The sequence below is a fragment of the Ochotona curzoniae genome, unplaced genomic scaffold (genome assembly GCF_017591425.1).
Source record: "Ochotona curzoniae isolate NIBS_2020 unplaced genomic scaffold, NIBS_Ocur_1.0 contig_3498, whole genome shotgun sequence".
Lineage (NCBI taxonomy): Eukaryota > Metazoa > Chordata > Mammalia > Lagomorpha > Ochotonidae > Ochotona > Ochotona curzoniae.
This window is the reverse complement of record NW_024465885.1, coordinates 18,458,271-18,480,861: the sequence shown is the minus strand read 5'-3', so window position 1 is coordinate 18,480,861 and position 22,591 is coordinate 18,458,271. Positions and strand designations below refer to the sequence as shown.

Below are 22,591 nucleotides of genomic sequence, written 5' to 3'. Positions count from 1 at the left end.
AAACAACCAAGGTAGGACTCCTGCTGTCTCCCTGCTCCTGGGAACTGCTGGAGCCAGAAGTGGAAGAAAGGTTGCACAGACAATGGTGCAGCCTCAGCACAGTATCACAGGAGGTAGAGAGTGATGAGCCCAGTTCTCTTCTAAGAAATAAATCAGTTGCACAGGGAATTATCTTAAGAAGAAAGCACAAATCAGGTAATTTTTCTTCCTAACCTCATATGGAGTTCAGATTTGGCTACTATACTGCACTATCAGGAAAGAAAAAAAAAATCACCGAATTGACTTCTCTTAGTAGGATTTGAAAATGAAAACATGAGAAAGGAGAAGCTGACTTCCACTGGAGGTGGTCTGGGGAGATATTCTTATCTGGCTAATAAAATGGCAATAGTTCTGACCAAGGGATGAATCATGAACATAAGATCGTAAGGGAGGCATCAGCTCATTGTACTTTGTAAATTCAGGGAACTGTATAAAATTAACTAGATAAGAAATGGAGGCAACGGCACACCTTGCAGATAAAATTACACATACACAACACGTTAGCATGAATGCATTAAGCAGACCGAAGGAAGAGTGAAAAGACTCAGAAACCAGAGTAGGAAGGATTGCTTGTTCTAGAGAATCTAGTTGGCAAACTCTTACCTTACACAAAAGGAATCATGAATACTACTAGTCTGAGACATATTTTCTTCATTTTGCAAGAAGAAAGAGGAGACATCTTCATTTACTCTAAGGTGCACCATTCCACAGTCAGTAAGGACAAATGCTACGTTTAGGAAGAAAAGTAAAAGATAAAAATGCCTCATTCAGAGGATTCAGAATTGTGTCCTTGTCCACCAAAGGGCAGGCCCTGTCTGCTCTTGTCAAATTTGGTGCTAACAGTGTACACTGTGGCCTCCTTTCGGTATAACGCAAAATATGTACTCTGCAATGCATATCATTGGACACATGAAAAACAAGAAGAAAAAAAAATATCTGGCTCCTTGATTCTCCCTAGGCATTCTCTGCTCACAACGGATAATTAGAAGGAAAAGAAATTTCCTCCTTCAAGGTCAGTAAGATTTTACTTCATTTAAAAATGCTCACTTATTTTATGCTAGAAATCCTGCAATGGGTAACGGCAAATTGGGGTGGCAATTATTGGATCTGACGCTTTTAGGATGCAATTAAGCAATAAGGCCTGAGCCAAGGGTGTGTTCCTTCTAGATAACACACTTCTTGGAAAGTGCTGTGAGGCATACGGGGCAAATTAGAGCTTCCAATGAGCTGGGAAACGTGTTATCTCTCTGTAGCACAACTCTCACAGTGTATATTAATACCAGACACGTAAGGTTAGATGGACTAGTTGTATATGGATTGATTGTACCATGTAAAACATATGTTTGAAACATGTTTGCTCTTGAGTCCTGGCAATGGTTGCTGATTTGGAAACATCAGCGTTGACACTCATTATCAACTGGTAGGTGAATGGGGCCGCGAGCTAGCTCTGCGGCGTAAGCACTGTGAGTCCAGGGAGATAAGAGACTGACCCTTCATAACCATCCTGAGTATTTCAGTTGAGGTGTTTTGATATTTTCTTCTACTTGGCACTTCTAAATTTATGTTAAAGGAACAGAGTAAGCTAATTCAGAGCTGATAGTTATTTTTCAGAACTGAATTTTTAATGTGGAACATTTTCCTCCCTTTCTGTATCATTTTGTCTGATTTTCCTAACTAGGTTCCTGGTTACTGGGCTTGTATTTGACTGACAGAAAGTGATTTCTAGTTCAGCCAACATCAAACACTGTGGCACTTCATCCTGGATGATGTTTCAGTAGTTAAAGAGACCATGTTGGACAAAGAATTCTTTAAAGTTGCCTCTTTCTCTCTCCTAGTGAGTGGCACAGTGAGACACACCAAGAGAAAAGAAAGACCCATCTTTAATCTATGCTGCTGAGGGAAATCAAAGTGAGTGAATTAAAACCAAGAGTAGCTTCTTATGCTCATTGGAGAGCTTTTTCCCTCTAGCTCAGCTCCATTTGCCGTAACAAATAAGACCATCAAAGTAAGTCAAGCATGGATTCAGAACACGCTGCTCCTTGACCTCGGCTTCCTCCCCGCTTGCACAGCCTCCCCTGGAATTTCTTGTGATGTAAAATCACAGAGCTACATGAAGTGTCTACACTCCAGGAGCAGAGAGGGAATTTTATTTTTAGGTTCTTTTTCTGTGACTCTGGCAAAATAATATGAAGCTCTTTTATGGTGCTTTCTAAGAGTTTTGATAAATCTGCTGCGTTTCAAAGCATGAAAGGGGTGATAACAAAAAACATTCTGCCTTGACTGTTTCTAGATAAGAGGTCATTTTAGGAATATCTGTAGGTTCTGAGTGGCATAGTGCCAAGTGACTCTCACTGCTGGAAGCGATCGGGAATTTCACCCCACCCAGCAGACATTCATCTCCAGATGTGTCAGATGAAACATTTCATACAATAGGGATTCTTTCATATTATATTGTACATCCTATATCTTGGCATCCTTATAATAATTAAAATAATTGCAAGAAAAAAATAATGTTTCCTTCATAATCCTAAAATTACCATGCTTTTGTAGAACACTGTAATAAGCCTATTTTAATTAAAAATTAAATTTTGGAATGCTGATAGCATAATTATCCACATCATCATCAATGCATCTAGTACCTCTAAGTAATTGTTAACAATTAACTCCTGTAAATGGCGCTCACATCATTTATGGTTCCTTTGAGAAGATTTTATACCATTTTTCAGGGAGAAAGAGCAACAAGGATAAAAGTAGGGGTGGTTATACAGGCAGAGACAAAGAGAATTGCTACTTGTAAGAGTGATGAAGTATGTGAAAGAGATGAAAATCAGTGAAGATGATGAGTGAGAAAAACTCCTGAATTTGGCAAAATCTCAGCAGCAGACACGTTTACACCACTCCCTTGTTACAGTGTTCGCCTTGAAATCTGTCTTTCATCACCTGCATCTCCCAACACTTCTCCTCTGCCTTCCTTGGTAGTTTTCTTTAAGATGTGCACCTCATTATTTTGTATTGGTAACTCATGTTCAGACTAAGATTTCAGTGAGGTTACAAACACTATGGTATTTTTTAAAATGTGTGAAAAATAAAATTAAAAATAACTTTTTTTCATTGCAAAAATTATATTTAATCCTGACATTGTTGTTCTATAATATTCGTTTTCTGTGGATTTTGGAAGATCTTGTTTTTCATTGGATATAAAAATTTTGTACCAAAACACACTTAGCCATTTATTTCATTTCCACAAGCTTTTTGAAGTATACTTTTAATCATAATTTATATCACCTTGTTTTATATCCTTAAGGCATTGCCGTTGAATTCCTGTTTCTACATTCTTCAACCTTAGAAGTTGTCTTCAATTAATTATTTAATATTTAAAAAGCATGTTAATGATACAAGAGCCTTAATTTCAAAATTTAAAAAATGATGAGAGTATTATGCATGGTAATATTATATTTTGCTTTCACATTGTTTTTCAATGATTTCTATGATCCTTCAGTGATCTTCATTTGTGCTGACAGGAAAGACATACTAAAGTTGGTCCTCAAATCTCAATAAAAACAATGACATTTGACATTTCCTTTTAAGATATGTATTACATTTATTTATTTGAATTATGAGAGACTGAAAGACATACAGATAGAGAGAGACAGGGAGAAAGAGCAAGAAAGACAGAGACAAGAGACAGAGAGACACATACACAGACAAAGACAGAATCTGCTGGGTCACTCCCCAAATGCCTACAGGGGTTTATATAGGCTCAGCTCTGATTTGGGTGTCCAGACCTCAATCAAATCCTTCTGCATGGGTAGTAGGAGTCAAATTATATGAATATAACCTCGACATCTCTGCAACTGAACTAACAGAAAGTTGAAGTTAGGGTTTGTGGGAAATCAATCCCAGATACTCTGATATGGATATACTCTTAATCATGAGGCAAAATGCATACCCCACCATACTTTGATCTATTGTATTTTACTCAGGGCAACTTGGTTGCTTATTGGCAGACTTAAAAAGTTCAGACAAAAGTGATTTTCACAGTGGAATTTTAAGAAGCTAGATTTTTGATTTTTAATGTATCAGAGTGCTAGGGCTAGACACAAATGTTAAAGCGTAAATGCTACTTGCAGTATAACTGTTCCTTATTTTAATTTGTGCTTGAGTTGCTTTGTGAAATACTAGGTCATTTAAAATTAAGGATAAAGCATTTTTTCCATCATTTCATTTCATCATAGGCAATTTTTGATCACAATGTAGTTTGCTTAAAGCTGCAGATCCTTCAAATTATGGGGTTTGTATTCAGCATGCTGAGAGGGAACTTATGTCTCCTGTCAATGTTCATGGAAGTTGCATATCTAATTCCCTTAGAAGCCTGGAACAAATGTATGCTTATGAGTCAGCACTACCAGGCTTCTGGGTCTTTACTCCCTGAAATTGTTATTAATCTGAATAGTAGCCAGTCCTCTGGGGTTGTTATAAACCAAGGCCCTACTGATATAGTTGGAAATAGAAGGATTTCGGCTTTCACAAGGAGCTTGAACTATCCTAACATCTGAATGCTCCCACTTGCCAAACACTATTGTCTGGTATATAATGCTAACTTCTGGAGCCAGCATTGTAACACAGTGGGTTAAGCAACCAGGTAAGGCACCCACACATCACACTGAAGGACTGCTTCATGTCTGGCTACTCCGCTTTAGATTAAGCTTCCTGTTTATGTGTCTGGAAAGGCAACAGAACATCATCCAGGAATTGGGCCCCTGCCACTCAAGTGGGAGACCAGGATGGAGTCCTGAATTCTGGCCCCGAATGGCCCAGTTCTTACTGCTGCGGCCATTTAGGAAAGTGCATTAGTATATAGAAGATCTTTGTATGAAGGTCTACATCTGTTTTCCAAGTAAAGAATTAAATCTGTAAAAAATAAAATTCCAACTCCTGAACTAATCAATTTCCATGCTTTCCCATGTAAAATTTGACATTATAGGGGTAATATTAATTATGATTTGAAACTTTGTGTTATTCATTAAAAGATATCAATCTTTATTTGACTCTTAGAATTAAATTCATTTTTCTTTTAGTTTAACTTTTTAATATAAGGAGAATGGATTTAACATAGTTCACAGATATAATTTTAAGAATGTAATACTTCACCCTTTTCTCCCCTATAATTCTTTTTTTTCTCTCATTGTCTTAAAATATTTTTGAGCTAATGTATTTTAACTTACTTGATATTCAATGGCTTATACTACACTAAACAGAGGATCCAGCAAATAAATATAAAAAAGATCGCAATTCAGTCTATATATCATAATAGAGATAAGGGGTATAAGTAATGAAAACACATCAATTTCATTTATGTACAGAAAATTTTGAAAATAATTATGGATCATTAAAATCATAACAGTTTATCATTCTTCCTAATTTGATTGACAAAGGTATAAACAAAATTTGAACAAATTATAGTTGTACTATTGGTACACACAGACATTTCCTTTATTTTTAAAATTATTTTTCTTTTATGAATTGTTGAAGTATTGTCTCTAATCATACTATTAGAAAGTAATATTCTTTACAGGAAAGATTCTGTTGACTAGTTGGAATCTGCATTTTAAAATTATCCAATCTACTGTGATTACCCTTAATAAGATCGTGAGGGTAAGAATCTAATTGCCTTTGCTAAGTTCATAATTGTCATTATTGTACCAGAGGGCATGGCTCAAGGTTATCACAGTTTGTATTTTGCAGTTCAGAAATAAAGTAACAGGAAACTAGTGAGAAATAATGTCAAGGAGTATTATACTTTTAGACATTTATTTATTTATTTGAAAGGTAGAATGATAGTGAAATCTTCCATTTGTTGGTGCACTCTCCCAAATGATTGCCTGGTTTAGGTCACGAGTCCAGAATTCCATTGTGCACCTGGGTACAACACGTGGGCCATTTTCTACTGCCTTTGTTGACTCATTATCAGGAAGCTGGTTCCCAGCAGAACAGCTGGGGTTAGAAGTAACGTTGCATTGGTAGCTCAATGCACTGTGCTATGATGCCAGCTCCACCACTGAACCTTGAGATTTTTCACTTGCCATTATGGACCAGTGGAAAGACAATGTGAAAAGTAGGAAAAAAAAATCCCTCTACCTTGATATATGACTCAGAGTAATTATATAACCCTGCATCAAAAAGTATTTTTCCTCAAACAATCCTTATTACTAACCATGGATATTAACTTTGCCCTTTGACTTAAAATAGCCTCTTTTGAACACCTAAAATGTTTTGCTATTACAAGTATATTTTCAAGAAAAGATTAATATGAACATATTTGAACTCTTGAATAAGTAACAGGTAACTAAAGTGTTATATTGTCAAACTGTCTGTGTGACTAGGATTTTTTTTTCAATCACCTAACAGAAAATATTTTAAATACTGACTCATTCAGAAATATTTATTGGAATTATGAGTATATTAATCAAAGTAGGTCTGCATATCAAGAGTGTAACAAGGACCAAATTTTAAAAAGAGAGAATACATGAAAATCAGCAAAGAAGGAGCTTACAAATACCTTTGAAAAGAAATGACAAGAGAAATAAAAAGAAAATTAGAGGATGGGTGTCACATTAAGTTATATTTCAGCCACAAACACAATTTTTCTTTCCCATTTATGAAAAACTTTGCAAAGCAGTCTTGTTTTTAACCTTTTTTTATTATTATATTTTTGACAATCTTTACATAGCTAATTAGGGTAAAAAGATTCAGGGGCTATAGGAAAGTGGGTAAGACTATTATTTCCACATTGTTTCCTTCATGTTTAAAAGGGGAGGTATTAAGGGAGAAGGCTCTTTCAATTTTCCCACCCTCCCCAGGTGCTGGACAAAGTTTCTTTGGAGATCTCCCCAATCGAAATGCTGGACTCAGAACCCTAACCAAGAAAAGAGAGAAGACAGAACAGGTCAATCCACCATCTCAGCTATATGTTGGCAGCAAAATACGGGGCAAATGGAGACTCTCTGATGGACTATGTCAATCAGTGAATTCTTCAAAGACCTCATTGTGCTTGGAGTGGCAAGATTGGCACCGATTCATAACCGTTGAACTATCAAAATCACTTGAGTAAGAACCTCGGAGCATACCCTACATTGTTATTAACCTTTAAGTAACAGAAAAAACATAAGATAAAAATGAAGAATATTTACTGTAAAATGTCAACAGGAAAGTTATCAAAGCTTAGAAATGCATTAAATGTGGGTATTCACGGTCAAAATAGCCTTCATGTGTAAAGGGGACAAGTGAAAATATATTCTTGAAGTTTGTTAAATACCAAAAGGTAGAAATAGGCACAACAAATTACTGAAGAGGAAAAATAAGTTATAAAGTTAACAATACACTTTATCAAAATAAGTAATACGGATTTATGCTTCATTAAATATTGATGTACTGAATATACATAGATAAAAATTTTTATGCATGAGACTTAATAAAGTGTGGATAGCATGCTGAGCTGCTGCCTGTAAGACCAACATCCCACCTTGGAGCTGGCTCTAACTTAGCTGTTCCACTTCCAGACCAGCTCAGCAAAGGCCAGGTCCACGTGCTTGCCCTGTACTCCTGTGTAAGAGGACTAGATGAAGCTCCTTGCAACTGGCTTCAGCCTGTCCGAGTCCCGATCTGTGTCCATGTAGAGTGTGAACTTTCTCTAAAATAGCACTTTAAAAAAATGAATTTAAAAAGACAATGAATTATGAAATGTTATGCCTGGTTGCTCAATTACATCTACAAATGAACTAAAAAGAAACTGTGAAGGCACTTATGACAATCTCATGTCATAGAAATTAAAAACAGTATGTACGGGCCCGGCGCGGTGGCGCAAGTGGTTAAAGGTCCTCGCCTTGCACGCCCGGGATCCCATATGGGCGCCGGTTCTAATCCCGGCAGCCCCGCTTCCCTTCCAGCTCCCTGCCTGTGGCCTGGGAAAGCAGCAGAGGACGGCCCAAAGCTTTGGGAACCTGCACCCGCGTGGGAGACCCGGAAGAGGCTCCTGGCTTCGGGATCGGCATAGCATCGGCCCGTTGCGCTCACTTGGGGAGTGAATCATCGGACGGAAGATCTTCCTCTCTGTCTCTCCTCTGTGTATATCCGCCTTTCCAATGAAAAAATAATAAAAATAAATCTTTAAAAAAAAAACAGTATGTATTTGCATATTTTTGGAATTTCATATTTTGTTGATTTCCAGTTTCATTTCAGTGTGGTCAGAAAAGATACATGCTGCAATTTAATGCTTTTTAATGTTGAGACATGCTTTATAACCTAGTATATGATTATCCTAGAATAAATTCTGTCCACTGATGAAAAGAATGTGTATTTTGCATTTGTGGGATGAAAGGCTATGTAGCTACCAATTAGACCCTTTTGGTCAACAGGGTGGATTTACTCTGCTATGTCTTTGCTGATTGTTGTCTGTGTAACGATTAGCAAAAGTGGGCTGTGGAAATCCCCTACTGTAATTGCATTGGAATATATGTCTCCCATTAGATCCATTCATATTTATTTTAAATATCTGATTGCCTTAGTAAACGGTGCATATGCCTGCAATATTGTCACACCTTCTTGATCCTTTTGTCTCTTCTATCAGTTTTTGCCTTACGGTTTTTGACTTACAGTGTACTTGGTCTGCTGGTAGACTGGCTACTCCTGTTCGGTTTTGATTTCCATTTTCATGTAATGTATTTTTTCATGGTTTCACTTTCTGCCACTTTATATCTTTGTTGGTGAAGTGGATTTCTTTCAGGCGGCATATAGATAGGACCTAGTTTTAAATTCTTGTAACCAAACTCTATCATTAAACTGGACAATGTAGGTTATTTGCATTCAAAATTGTTATTGAAAAGCGATGCAGTGGTACTGCCACTTTTCCATACATACTCATATTATTTGTTTTGGATTTCCTTTGTACTTTTACTAGAAGAGTTTCTATTTTAATATCCTTCATATCCTTCATTATCATTCCTGATAATCTTTTTGTTTGTTTCTGTTTGTTCCACAATCACAAGTATAATTTCTTTAGACTAGTTGAGTGGTAAAAAAATTCTTTAACTGCCATTTCCTTTGAAATATCTTTATTTTGCTTAGCTTATAAATGATGACTTTTGTCAGTACAGCTTTTTGGATTTAGTTATTTTCTTTCCCTTTTAAATTTGAACTATGTCTCTCCGTAGGGTTTCTGATGAGAAATCTGCAGTTGATATAATAGTGGTGTTTTATTTAATTTTTAATAATTTCATCAATAATTTTTAATAATATGAATTTTATGCATTTCAGGAAAGAAATTTAGGAACATAATAACACTTTACACCCTAACCTCACTCCTATTTATATGGAAAAAATTAACTTCAATTACAATTAGAAGCTTAATGCTACATTAATTTTAAAATTTTAAAAAACCTCAAGTAAGAAAACCTGCTGTTCCTAGAGTATAGAGAAATGCTGCAAACAACAACCAAATCTCAAATTGTGAATCTCATTCATTTAAATTGCATTTTTATAATATTTCTATTAGTTGTTACACACAGAGAAAAATATATTCATCCTTTCAGAACTGGCTTAGTTCACTAAGCATACTGGTTTTCTGTTGCATCCATTTTGTTGCTAAAGACAGGGTATCATGATTTTTATGGTTCAATACTATTTTTTTGTTACATATCACACTTTCTTCATGCAACCTGATGGACATTTGGGTTGATTCAATATATTATCTGTAAAGAGCTAAGCTATTATAAACATAGGAGAACAGATAAATATGCTGCTTGCTTATGTTTGGGTAAATTCTCAGGAGTGAGATATCTGGGTCATATGTTAGATCTATTTTCTGATTTCTGAGGAATTGACAGACTTTCTTCCATAATGCTTATTCTCGGTTGTGTTCCTGCCAGTAGTAGGTTAGGGTACCGTTTTCCCCATATTCTCACCATTATTTTCTTATTTCTATATGCTTGACGTTCCAACTGGGATGCGTCAAATGAAGCCTCATTGTGGTTTTTGCTTGCATTTCCCTGATGGCTAGTGAATCTGATCATTTATTTTAGGTTTGCATGATGGTCTGGCATCTCTCTTCCACACATTTCATGATTTTTAATAATATTTTCTCCTTTTTTTGTGGGTGGGGATAGGAGTTTGACTGCAATGGGTAGTAGTAAAGATCTTTTTGATCATGTGTCTTAGGGATTCTATGTGCTTCTGCACTTGGATGTCCATATGTTTTTGTAAATTAAAGAGCTTTGTGAAATTATTTGACTGAATAAGTCTTTCATAGAATTCTGATTCTCCATACTGTAAGGAACTCATAAGATGTGTATATTTAGTCATTTGATGTTATGTCAAAGAGCTCAAACTATTTTCTGTTTTCATAATTTTTCTCTTTTTTTCTGATTTATTTCCAAAAATTTATTTTCTAGCTTGGATATGTATTTTCTGCTTCACTATGTATGTAGGTAACACTTTATGACTATTTTTAATTTTACTTTTTGAATTCTCCGTTTCTAGTAATTCTGTTTGGTTTGTCTTTAGTATCTTTATCTCCTGGCATAATTTCTTGACCATGTCATGTTTCTTGAGTCTCTATATCTATTTTTATGCACCAAGGTAAATGTTAGTTGATATTCCAATGAGGGATTTCTTCTTTGAGATGTGGTTTTACAACTTAGTGCATAGCTTTCTCTTCTAGCAGCTGTCCAGAGCTGTGTAACAGGTTGGCCAAGGATTTCTGGTTAGAGTCCAAGTGTTGGTTAGGAGGCCAAACTGACACCAAACCTGGTTGTGGTGGATCTCCTCTATTTCAGCAGGGGGAGCTACATAATTGTGCTGACTGGAGTCTTCACAGCTCCAGCCCTTGTCTGCAAAAGTGAACCAACTGCCCAGAGTGAGTCCACAGTACCTTGACACCCCATCCATTCATGCATACAAGAGGACCTCTTTGCAATGATCCCACCCCTCCACCTCCCCTGGCATCCAGGTAGATCTGAGCTTCCGCAGCGGCAGCCAGTGATTGCCCAAAGACCAAGGCATACCCTATCCCATATTGGTTTTCTGACAATTGTACAGTCATAGAATTTCCACAACCATGGGGTGCAGGGGATTTACTCTTTGCCTTGTGAGGCTCCCCATCTACAGAGAGTGTCGCTTCATTTATGGAATCGGTTGACCATCTAAGAGAGTTTTATTGGGAGGGTGGAGGAGAGGAACATGCCATCTATTCATAGGACTAAATGATTAACTTGTTCCCTTTCTACCAATTCTCCAGGCTGGTCTCAGTCTGTGCAGACTGTGGATTTCTCCTTCATAGAGCAATGGCAAATAGACCACAGATACCTTCCCTTGCCTTACTCTGGAATATGATACTAATTCCCCACAGTTTACTATATGCCTTGGAACGAGTTGAAAAGACACCTACATGCCCTCATCCATGGGGTGAGATGGGCACATGGACTCAACGTCAGTGGGGATAGCAATGCTTTTCCTCATTCAAGATATCCAGTGCTGCACGAGCTGCTGCAAATTCCATTCACACCTAAGAAGATTTCAAGCCTTTCATAGCTCCAGTTTTAAGAAACTAGCAATAGGTTTTGACATAAAAAAATATATGAAGTATACATGGGGATAAAAGAATGTTTTGAAATTATCGGCCATGAGATCTAAGTTAGTTGAAGAAGTGACTCACCAAGAAGTTAATAGATGCAGAGGGTGGGAAGCGATTAAAATCAGGAAAACATTAGATATTAAAATGTTTCTTCCAATTGATAGCATGAACTTAAGTAATCAATCATGACTTGGAGTACTGGAGCAAAAGAATCTAGGAGCAAAGTGCAGAGACACAACAACACCAGAACTGCTCAGTAAGAGGTTAAGTCAACTCAAAGGAGTCAAAGGACTGATATTTCATAAACTGGAGGAAGTTGGATCTGTCTCAGTGCAGAGAGGAGTGTTGTTGTTACACTCCCTGAGGGCGAGGCCGCCAGACAGCAGAGAGTGAGCAATTTGAACTGGGGAAAATGAAGTTCCTTCTGAATGAACAGCCAACAGATGCAGAGAAGATTCTGAATAGAAGATGGAAATGTTGATAGTTTGTGACTGGAAAAGTAGACTTAGAAGAGATGGGGTGAAATTAAAGGTATAGTCAGTGTGATAGGAAGCAGAGAGCAGAAGCAATTGAGAAAGCTTCCTAGACAGGTTTACTCACTATCACTGAATCAAGTGTCTAGATATAGGAACAATGACTGGTTTAGCAGTTCACAATGTCATCAAAGAGCTAGAAATACTTTGAGAGTGGGCTTTAGGTGCAGTAGGTTGAATTTCATTGGAGATGTCTAAATCCCATATGGGAGGCCCTAGTTTGTGACCTGGCCTGGCTTGTGATCCAGCCTCCTGCTCTGTGTACCATGGAGGCACCAGATGATTGTTTTGGTTCTTGTATTTCTGTCACCCAAGTGAGATATGAGTGTTTTAAGTTCCTGGCTCTTGGCTTTATTTTGGCCCCCAATGGCTGTGGTGGGCATTTGGAAAAGTAGGCCATGCATGATCAACACCTGTCTATCTGTTCCAAGTAAACTGAAAACAGGACGAAAAGTCTTAATACGGAGGAAGCCAGAATTTGGTTGGCATGAGGTTTTTGAGGCCTGAGTTCACGTCAAATGATTTCTTTCCCCAGTGACATCTTAACTCTCCTGTTGGAGGATTTCCTGTACTGATTCCTGAAAGTCAGGAATCAATGATTTCTGATATATTGACTATCTTTCCTGTTATCAACTGCATCATCAGCAGAGAAGGAAAGCGTGAAAGCCTAGGCCTAATGACAGTCGAATGTCAAATGACTGAGAAGCAGCAAGGCAAGCAGAGAACTCAGAACAGGCACAAGAGCATTTTTGTTTCCTACTGCTCTGCATCTGTCCTGAATTGCCCCAAAGGACTGTCTTTCCCAGGACGTGGACAACATTTACGATTATAGGAGGAGGGGGGAACTGAGGCCAAATTCAATGGCCTCAAGTTTTTTTGTTGTTGTTTCTCAAATTATTATCCTTTTGTCTCAGAGTTGGACAAGTCCTAGAATCTATCTTTACCTCAGCTCCAATGTTCTTTCCATGCTGGTTCCCCTTGTTACTTCTCTCTCTTTCTCGCTTTCTCTCTCTTTTTTTTTTCCAATTTTATTGGAAAGGCAGATTTACAGGCAAAAAAAAAAAAAGAAAAGAAAAAGAGAGAGAGAGAGAAAAGAGAAAGAACTTTCACCGCTGGTTTACTCCCCCAATGTCTGCAACAACTGTGCCTGAGATAATCCAAATCCAGGAGTGTGGAGACTCCTCCAGGTCTCTCCTGTGAATTCAGGGTCCAAAATATTTAGGCCATCTTCTGTTGCTTTCCCAGGCCATAGGCAGGGAGTTGGATGGAAGAGTAGCAGCTAGGACTTGAACCAGAGCACATATGTGATACCAGGGCTTGAAGGTAGAGGATTAGCCAGTTGAACCATCATGCTGGCCCCTCCATATTACCTATTTTGACATTGCTGTGTAGTTTTTCTTTGCAGAATATTTAACTACATAACTATATCCCTTAGGCATGTATTTAATACCATTATCACAGGGCCAAGGAACAAGAGTTTTCCATTTTGCAAAACTTGCAGCACTTATGTGTGCACCAAGCACAAAGCAGGCGCTTTAAAGGGCTCATTGAATGAATATGGACTTTTAAACAGATAATTATGAAAGCGTACACTGTGAAAGCCTCATGTAAATCAATATGAATTATTACTTTACAGATACTTCTGCTAACTGAAAAGATGTCAAAAAGGTAAAACTTTATCTCTGATGAACCATGTTACCCACCCCCCCCAAGTAATAGTATTAAAAGTAATAAAATTGCTATAAAAGCCATGTTGTCAGAAATATGAGTCTCACTGCATAGAATAAAATATCTTCCATGTGAAACTGAGCTTTCTGTTGCATGTTATATAATCAAGATAATGAGTGTCCAAACAGTCTTATACCAATAGAGTTTCCCGCAAATTGGGTAGAACAGATTCTTCTCTCAAAGACTGTTGGAGTGAATACCCACTTTGTAGACTATTACAAAGGAGCTCCAAGCTTAACCTGATTAGCAACAGAAGATGGAAGGTAATTGCATGAAATGCAGTCAAGTATGGATCTTAAAGAGTTTCTCCTTGATAAACTGGTCAAGGAAAACAGCTCCAGAAAGAGATTTCAATTCTAGAAGAAAGCCACTTAAAGAAAATCCCTAAAATGTTATGCCTGCGTAAGTCAAAAATCCCATTAACTGATGGCAGATATGGATCATTTTCTTCCAGTTAAAATATATTAGAAAACAAAAGGCACTTGGGAAATGGACTGTTTGGCTTTCTGAATGAGCAAACACTGCAAGATATTTGTCTATTAGAAAATTAGTTTCAGCACAGTTTTTTTTTTCTTTCCAAATCAGCAAAACAAACGCATACATAATGTGGTGGCAGCACAAAAATGAGTAAGCATGAGATTTTGAGAAATTAAAAACTGAATGGGAACTCAAGTTCCTATTGATTTCCAGCTTTGGGCAAGCAAATATAGGAAAAAAAATAATAAAACCAAAAATAAAATAAGCAACTAAACCCAAGTAAAACAAACAAATAAAATCATGAGGACATCTCAGAGATGTCTCCTTCTGAGTCACATGGCCAGACACAAAGAAAAACCTGAGGCAGTTCTGTTTTACACTATTTCGCGATATTTCTGTCTTTTATTTCATTCTAGCTTTTCAAAAGAAGATCTCAGGGGTTAGTTCAGTGGTGTAACAGGCTACTCCTCCCCCTACAGCATCAGTTCCACATAGGGGGGCCAGTTCTGTCCCAGCTGCTCCACTTCTGCCACAACTCCTGCTAATGGTCTGGGAAGGCAGCAGAAGATGACCCAAGGTCTTAGGCCTCTGCATCTGCATGCAAGATCTGGAGGAAGCTCCTGCTTCCCAGCTTCAAATCAGCCCTGCTCTTGCTTTTGAAGCCATCTATGGATTGAACCAGGAAGTGGAAGATCTCTCTCATTGTCTCTCCCTCCCTGTAACTCAAGTGTAGAAGTGGTGACTTTCACAACTGGGCTCACAGAAGAGCTCATCCACTTTTACAGCCTGGCTCATCCACTTAGAAGAGGCTACTTACAAACTAAGAAGACTACACTATTGGAAAACTAAAAATGTTTTTAGAATGGTTAGAAATGTATTTTAAACATCGTTTCTTATTTTCTGGTTACTGCATCATATATAATTGTTGTAAAATAAAGCAAATAAAAAAGGGAAATGAAAACCATATGTGATAAAATAGTTTAATTACATGTGACGTTTACTGATTTGTGACTAAAGGCAACATTTTCCTTGGAAATCTCCTAATGCATGTGTTTAGAACAAATGGGATATTGCAGAAGGGCCACACCCAGGTTTGGGGAGGGTACAATGAAAAAAAGCAGCATAATTAAGTGGCTCAGCATAACAGTAAAATCCCTCAAATTCTTTCCTGATTTCTACTACAATTACTGATAACTATGTGCATAATTCAAAACAAAAGCCATAGCAAGGAATAGGTTGATATCAATTCAACAAAAAGCATCAAGCATAATAGAAAACAGGAAAAAAGAAATCCAAGCTAATCCTAATGTTTTTTCAATTGTAGTTCACAATATATGCAGGAAGAAAATAGGGAAAATTTTATGCAAGAAGAAAATAGGGAAAATGACAAATTCAAGCATTATAAGAACACAAATGCAATCATAAATGTAACAGACTGAAAAAAAAGTTAAATGAGATGAAGTTTAAAGTCATTGTAATTTTTTTCCAATTTTAGGTCTGATCCTGGGACAGACACCTGGAGTAGTAGCTAAGGTGCTAGTTGGGTGGCATGTGCTGTGGTACAGCAAGTTAAGCAGCACATGCAGGCATCTGTTCGAGTTGCTGCCACTCCACTTGAGATCCAGTGACCTGATAATACGCTTGAGGGGCAGCAGAGGATGTCCCAGTGATTGGACCACTGAACCTATATGGGAAACCTGGAGGAAGCATCCAAGTCCTGGATACAGGACTGTTACGGCAATGTAGTGAGTGAAACAGTGAACCATTGAATCAGCAAATGGGAGAGCTCTCTCTCACTTTCTTACTGTGTGTGTGTGTGTGTGTGTACCTCTTTCTGTAACTCTGCCTTTTATTGTTCCGTCCAGCAGGACAGTCAACAGGGGTCGCAACCACCCTAGGAGAGAATGACTGGACAAGAGACACGAAGAATGGACAGCAAGACAGGATGTCTGATCAAACTGTCAGTTTATTGATTTTAATTGAGGGTTTTTATATTCATCAGTAACTAAGGCTCAGGGAGGAAAGTAGAAACTGGGACACAAACCATGGTCTCAAGACTGATTGTTCTTGAGCAGCCACCATATCAACAATAGTAACCAACATATCAACAATAGTGTAGATAACCAGTAACAGGATGTCGGCAGGTACAGCATAAATCACATTCTGAAGCAGTTGCTACAAACAATTGAAGCCAAGCATGTGATTAGTTTCATAAATTCTTTCCCAAGCATCTGGCCAGCCAGGGGTTTTCTACTGGCCCATAGTTCTATATTCAAAATGGCTTCAGTGTGGCTATAGTACATGGTTCCTGACATTTTATGTTTATTAAAAATTCTTTTCTTAAAGACACTACTTGAATAGTGGTGTTGTGGCTTGCCGGAGTCCAGCTCTAGCCGAGTTAGGAACTCCAGAATGGTGCGTGGAGTAGGCGTAGAGAAAGAAAAGAAATAGACCACTATAATTTCAGGATCATAATGGACAATGAAAGAAAGCTGTCCCCTTTATTTATAAAGAAACAGTCACAACCTCTAGCATTTCTTTTCACCTTAAACCTCTCAATAGAAGTTCTCAATAGATGGTGCCTATCAATCAGTAACACATTCCTACTACAATCCTTATTCTACAACTTGATCTTGAATCAGTTAAGGGAGGAAATGCATCACAAAAAAGGGGGAACCTAAAGATCAAGGATGGTCAAATGAGGGCAGCAGAGACAGAGACAGCATGGACTGAAAAGGCGCTTTGGCAAGACTTATCAGTAACATCAACTTCCAAGCTCACATTGGTAGAAAAAACCAACTCTTCAGTGGCAAACAATACTTGAATAGATTACACAATTCTGTGTTCTGGTGTCCATGCAAAGGGAGGTGGAGCTGCCTTTAGGTGGTTGCAGAGACATCCGCTGGCCCCCTGCCATGCAGCGGGAAATTCCTTGTGACCCTGCCTGCAAGGAACAGTTCTCTTCACACCTTTGTGTCCCCCACATCCACTGCATGGACCCCAACAAAAAAGAAGGTTGTTGAATCAATGATTGAGACAGAGACGCCTTTGACAGCATGCAGGCAATGATAAAGGCAGAGGTAAAGTACAAATTTCAAAGAAACTATGAACAGTGTACAGGAAATTTAGTAACAAAGCAGAAGCATGAATTACCAGTGCAGGGTCAAAAATCTCATTAGCATGATTTACTAAGGAGTTATAGACCACTGGGATGGAGAACTTGAGAAGACATGCAGTAGGAGTGATAGGAGAAGTTTTATCTTTACGAAGTTGGTGATGAGATAACCGCAGATGCCCTCAGTTTAATCAATGGGAAGTTCCAAGGTCGAAAAGCCTTCTGGATGGATACACTACTGCAGAATAGAAAGTTTTCATGAAATTTAAAGATTCTTAGAAATTCAGTCTGATGCTGTGATACTTTTGGTCTGTGAAGATGGTAGAAAATACCAGAATACTTGAAAATATTTAGGGTAAATGAAATTAACAGCTAAGTTCATAGGCATGCAAATATTTTCATGTCATATTTTCTCATTAATACACATTTTCCAATAAACTGATTTCAAATCACTGAACCCCTTCAATTCTTTTGAGTGACAATGTAACAAACAACACTGAATCAGGGTGTTCCTTTCAAACTTTTTCATTCCTATGGATAACACATTCTTAATTTTAATTTGCATTACAATAAGAAAAATATAGTTTCTTTCAATTACCATAAAAATGATGATAGGTCAATGTTGGACTATACACTTATGGGAAAGGATGATTTAATATGAGAAGAATGACCCTGAAGTGGGCTGGGCCATGTTGATAAGAACATTCACACCAAACTGACAAGGATTCAGGTTTGCATGTTGTCAGTGTGCAAAGACACAGAAAAGCTCAATTTGTGCCAAAAGGCTTAGAGTTACTAATCCATAAAACATGTTCCATTGCTTCACATATGAATTCTGTTAGATTGTGTGGTATATGAAGGTATTACAGATATGTGCACTATTTTTTCCAGGTGGTACAATTTTATTTCAGTTTTGGCATGGCCCAGGTGTTTCTTTTGCATGCCTGTGAACACACATAGAAGGTCAGTGAACTCAGGCATATATTAAGAATAGAAGTATTTTTTGAATTATTGCTTTGAGTTATTTTTCAAATGTTCTGTATTAGGAAGAATGTAAAATATGTTTAATGCTTTTGTGTTTTTTAAATCATGTGAATATTTATGGCAAATTTGATTAAATTTGTATTAGAAAATATGCATGTGCGTATGCATATAAAACTGCTGTTTACAAATTGAAAAGTTTCAGGATCTTCTTTAAGAAAGTCAAGGTAATAAAAAGTAAGGAGCTGGAAGGTCTTTTGTCTAAGTAATTCAGATGTATAAAGCTCAGGTCCTCCCCAGACTGCAAGAAATTGAATTTGTTTTTTTGTTTCTTACCTGTTTTGTGAGGTGGAAGCCAGAATTGGTATGAAAACATCATACTAAGTCTACTGAGGCAAGAAATGTATTTGCTGAAATTATATGTTACTTGGTTAAAAACAAAGTGGTGTTTCAAAGTGTTACGTGGAGCTTAAAACATTTTTATATATAATTTCATATTGGAACTCTCACCAAAAAAAAGCTATACTTATGACCTGATCTCATCATTATTAAAAATAGTATATAGAGTTATCTTTATCTATCTATATTTTGACTTATCTCTACACAATGAGTTATCTATTTGCCTCCATATAACTATATAACTATAAATATAACTGCAAGTTGTGTGTGTGTATAGGTGCTTGATGCAGTGGTTAAATTTCTTGGGACACGAACATCCCATTTTAGAGCACCTGGATTTGAATCCTGGTTCCACTTGTGATTATAGTTTCCTGTTTGTGTGCATTAAGAGAGACAGGAAGTCATGGTACGAGTACGTTTCTGTCCCACCCAGGCAGGAGACTCAAAGTTCCATGGTCCTATTTAACTTGCACCAAGCCAGTCTATTACAGGTATTTAGGAAGTAATCCAGCAGATGGAAGAACTAACTGTGTATTTCTTTTTCTCTCGCTCTGTCTTGCTTACTCTGCTTGCCTTTCCATTAGATCAAAATAAACATTTAAACTCAATCAGTACACATAGCTATTCTTTCCTGAGCTGTGTTTATATATTATATATTTGTTATTCTTTTCTCCTTGAAAATTATGTTTTCTAATTATGTATTCTTAAAAGTTTATATAACACAATCCTAAGTAAAATTAGTTGCTAAAGAAAAAAATGAAAATGAAATATAAAATATAAGTTCATTTTACAATTAGAAGAGAAATCAAGGAAGCCAGGTGTTAAGTCTGGTAGTTAAGACACTCACATCCTGTATCAGAAGCCTGTGTTCCATCCCTCGCTCTGTCTCCTGACTCACAACTTCTTGCTAAGGCCAACCCTGCAAGTTGCTGTGGTTGGTTAAGTAATCAGATTCCTGCCACCACGTGGGCGTTCCCTTTCCATGGTCTATTCTTTGTACTTATGGACAATTCTGGAGTAAAGCAATAGATGTGATCTTTCTGTCTCTGTCTCTCTTTCAAATAACATAATAAATTAAAAGGAAGTTGGAGGTTCAAGTGATCAAGTCTCCTTGATTATGTGACACCAAAACTCAGATCTAATATTAGAGAACTAGTTTGTTCACCACTGCTCTTCATGGTTTGTTGTCCCTCATGATAAATATCATCTTGAGGGGAAATTAATGCACTCTTCAAAGCTAACTTGAGGAGGAAAAAGAACGTGGGAAATTTTTTAGTGATGTTAAAATATGCTTTAATATGCTTTAATTTGTTGAAGGTGAGGTGGAGGGACCAGCACATGTCTAGGGCATCAAGGAAAAAGAATAGAAATTCCTGAGGACTTCTATTCAATCAGGGATTCACAGTTCTCTCCATAATTGCATATTTTCCCTGAATATGCTGTAAAGCTTTGTCAGGGATCCATCGGCATCCCTCACATAGAGGGTTGGACTTGAATTGTGAGAAGGCTGTGGTGCCTTCTGGGGGTGTACCTAAGCAGGAACCTGCAGCTTCAATCCCTGCATTCGAATAGCATGAGGGTGTCTCAAGCTGTGTTTAACTACTGTACCTTGCCCCTATGTTCTTTCTTAGAAGTATTTTAACAAAAAATGTCACTCGTTGTCTGGCAAATTTAGAGAAAATATGGTAGGGAGCTTTGGAAGTGGCACCTTTATATTACTACTGTACTATGCAGAATAAGAAGCAGCATAATATTAACACTGGAGTGTTACAAAAAAAGCTCTGTCTTAATTGATTTGCATTCAAACTCTTGCTATTTAAGAGAGAGCATACATGATTAAATTATTATATGGAACTAATAAAACATTCTTATCACATTCGGAATAGATGTGACACTGAGGTATTAATCTGAAGAAACAGCACAATGTGTGGGTGAAATCTAACCTTATTTTAGAGGTTTTTCCCATCAGGATTGACTGTGCTCTGGTGGATTATTCATATCTAAATATTTCCCTTTGTGGCCCGGCAGTGTGGCTTAGCTGCTAAAGTTTGAACGCGCCGGGATCCTATGTGGACGCCGGTTCTAATCGCAGCAGCTCTACTTCCCAACCAGCTCCCTGCCTGTGGCCTGGGAAAGCAGTCGAGGACAGCCCAAAGCTTTGGGACCCTGCACCCGCATGGGAGACCCTGGAGAACTCCTGGCTGCTGGCTTCGGATTGGCTTAGCACCAGCTGTTGCGGTCACTTGGGGAGTGAATCATCAGAGGGAAGATCTTCCTCTCTGTCTCTCCTCCTCTCTGTATATCTGACTTTGTAATAAAAATAAGTAAATCTTTAAAAAAAAGTTTCCCTTTTAATTGCAGTGAGCATTAACAGGAATTCAGAGCTACATGTAATTTTAGATATAACTGGTCAGCTTGAAAGCATATTTGTAACTAAACCTGTATTTGAAGGAAACTAGCTTTTGCTTTCTTCTTTATTTTTCCTAATGCAGTTACTCATTGTACAGATCTAACACTGTATTGGATCTTCATATTTTTGGCTTTCTTTAAGCAGTATATATCTTTTGTCATCATTTTCCCCGGCAGTTCTTCATTTCAATAACTGCAAAACATGACCAACTTCATCTCATCTCCAAATGAGGCTCCAAATTCTAAGTTTATCTAATTTATGAATGTCATTTCATATTTTTCCACTATCCTCAACTCACACTAAGTACTGAAAATCTCTATAACTTTTATTACCCTTTATCAGTGAGTGTAACAACACACCATTTAATAAAATGGGCAAATTGTATGCCTCCCAAATCTTTATTGTTTTTAGTGGAATAATATCTCTCCTTACATTGAGCATTTTTTTAAAGGGTAATAATGGATGTAAGTATCAAATCCAGGCAGAACACGCATTATTTGGTCAGAAAATCAAAGCTCTAATTTCCCAACCTTGATTCTTAAGTTAGATTTTCTGACGTTTCCTCCAATTTCTATCTCACCTTTTATTTATCAGTCTTAAAGTTTTTAAGAATTGTTGTGACAGGATGGGCATGGAGCACAGTAGCTAAGATGCTCCGATCTTGTATCTACATGACTTGTTTGAGCGCTGGCTGCTTGGCTGCACTCCCTTGGAAGCAGTGAGCACTAGCTGAAGCAGTTAGGTTCCCATCACCCACTGCGGGGACTCTCACTGAGTGAGGCGCTCATGGCTGCCCCCAGGCACAGCCATTGTTGGTCCGGACACTTGAGGCCGGAGCCTCTAAAGAGAAAATCAAAACTCTCATTCTCCTTTTCATTAAAAGAAATAATATTAAATAAAAAAAGGAAGTCAATGAGTATAAAATCTAAAAACAATTTGTTGTAATTTAAATTCAAAAATAGACTGAAATTTCTAGTTTTAAGTTTCTACACAAAAAAAATCAAAAGAGAAGGAATAAAATGAGTTCATTTTAAGCTCATTTAAAGTGGAATTAAAGCACAATTTATTTTCGTATAAAAATAAAATTCATAGATAGTTCCCTCAATTAAAAAGATTCTAGAAGGTATGAATTGTAAAAAAATAGGCATGATTTCAAAAAATGTGCATCAAAATGAACATCTAATTCTACTTTTCACCACCATTAGAAAGATTGTCAGAAATGGATGTTAGTTTTACATTAACAAATAATGCCTATGAGAGAAAAAAATAGGAATATAGTTTGA

General features: G+C 37.3%; 2 long non-coding RNA genes across 2 annotated transcripts in view; one reads left to right on the top strand and one right to left on the bottom strand.

Annotated features, from left to right (window-relative positions):
* The window catches only part of LOC121156868, a 32,694-nt gene extending 31,608 nt beyond the window's left edge, over positions 1-1,086 (bottom strand). Inside the window, exon 1 of the long non-coding RNA XR_005883933.1 lies at positions 643-1,086. This is a non-coding gene — a long non-coding RNA (uncharacterized LOC121156868). The remainder of the gene's footprint in view (positions 1-642) is intronic.
* A 270-nt stretch (positions 1,087-1,356) lies between these two features.
* On the top strand, positions 1,357-11,704 carry LOC121156867. The gene is made up of 2 exons (XR_005883932.1): positions 1,357-1,459; positions 11,330-11,704. It is a non-coding gene; the product is annotated as an uncharacterized LOC121156867 (long non-coding RNA).
* Positions 11,705-22,591: the final 10,887 nt, after the last annotated feature.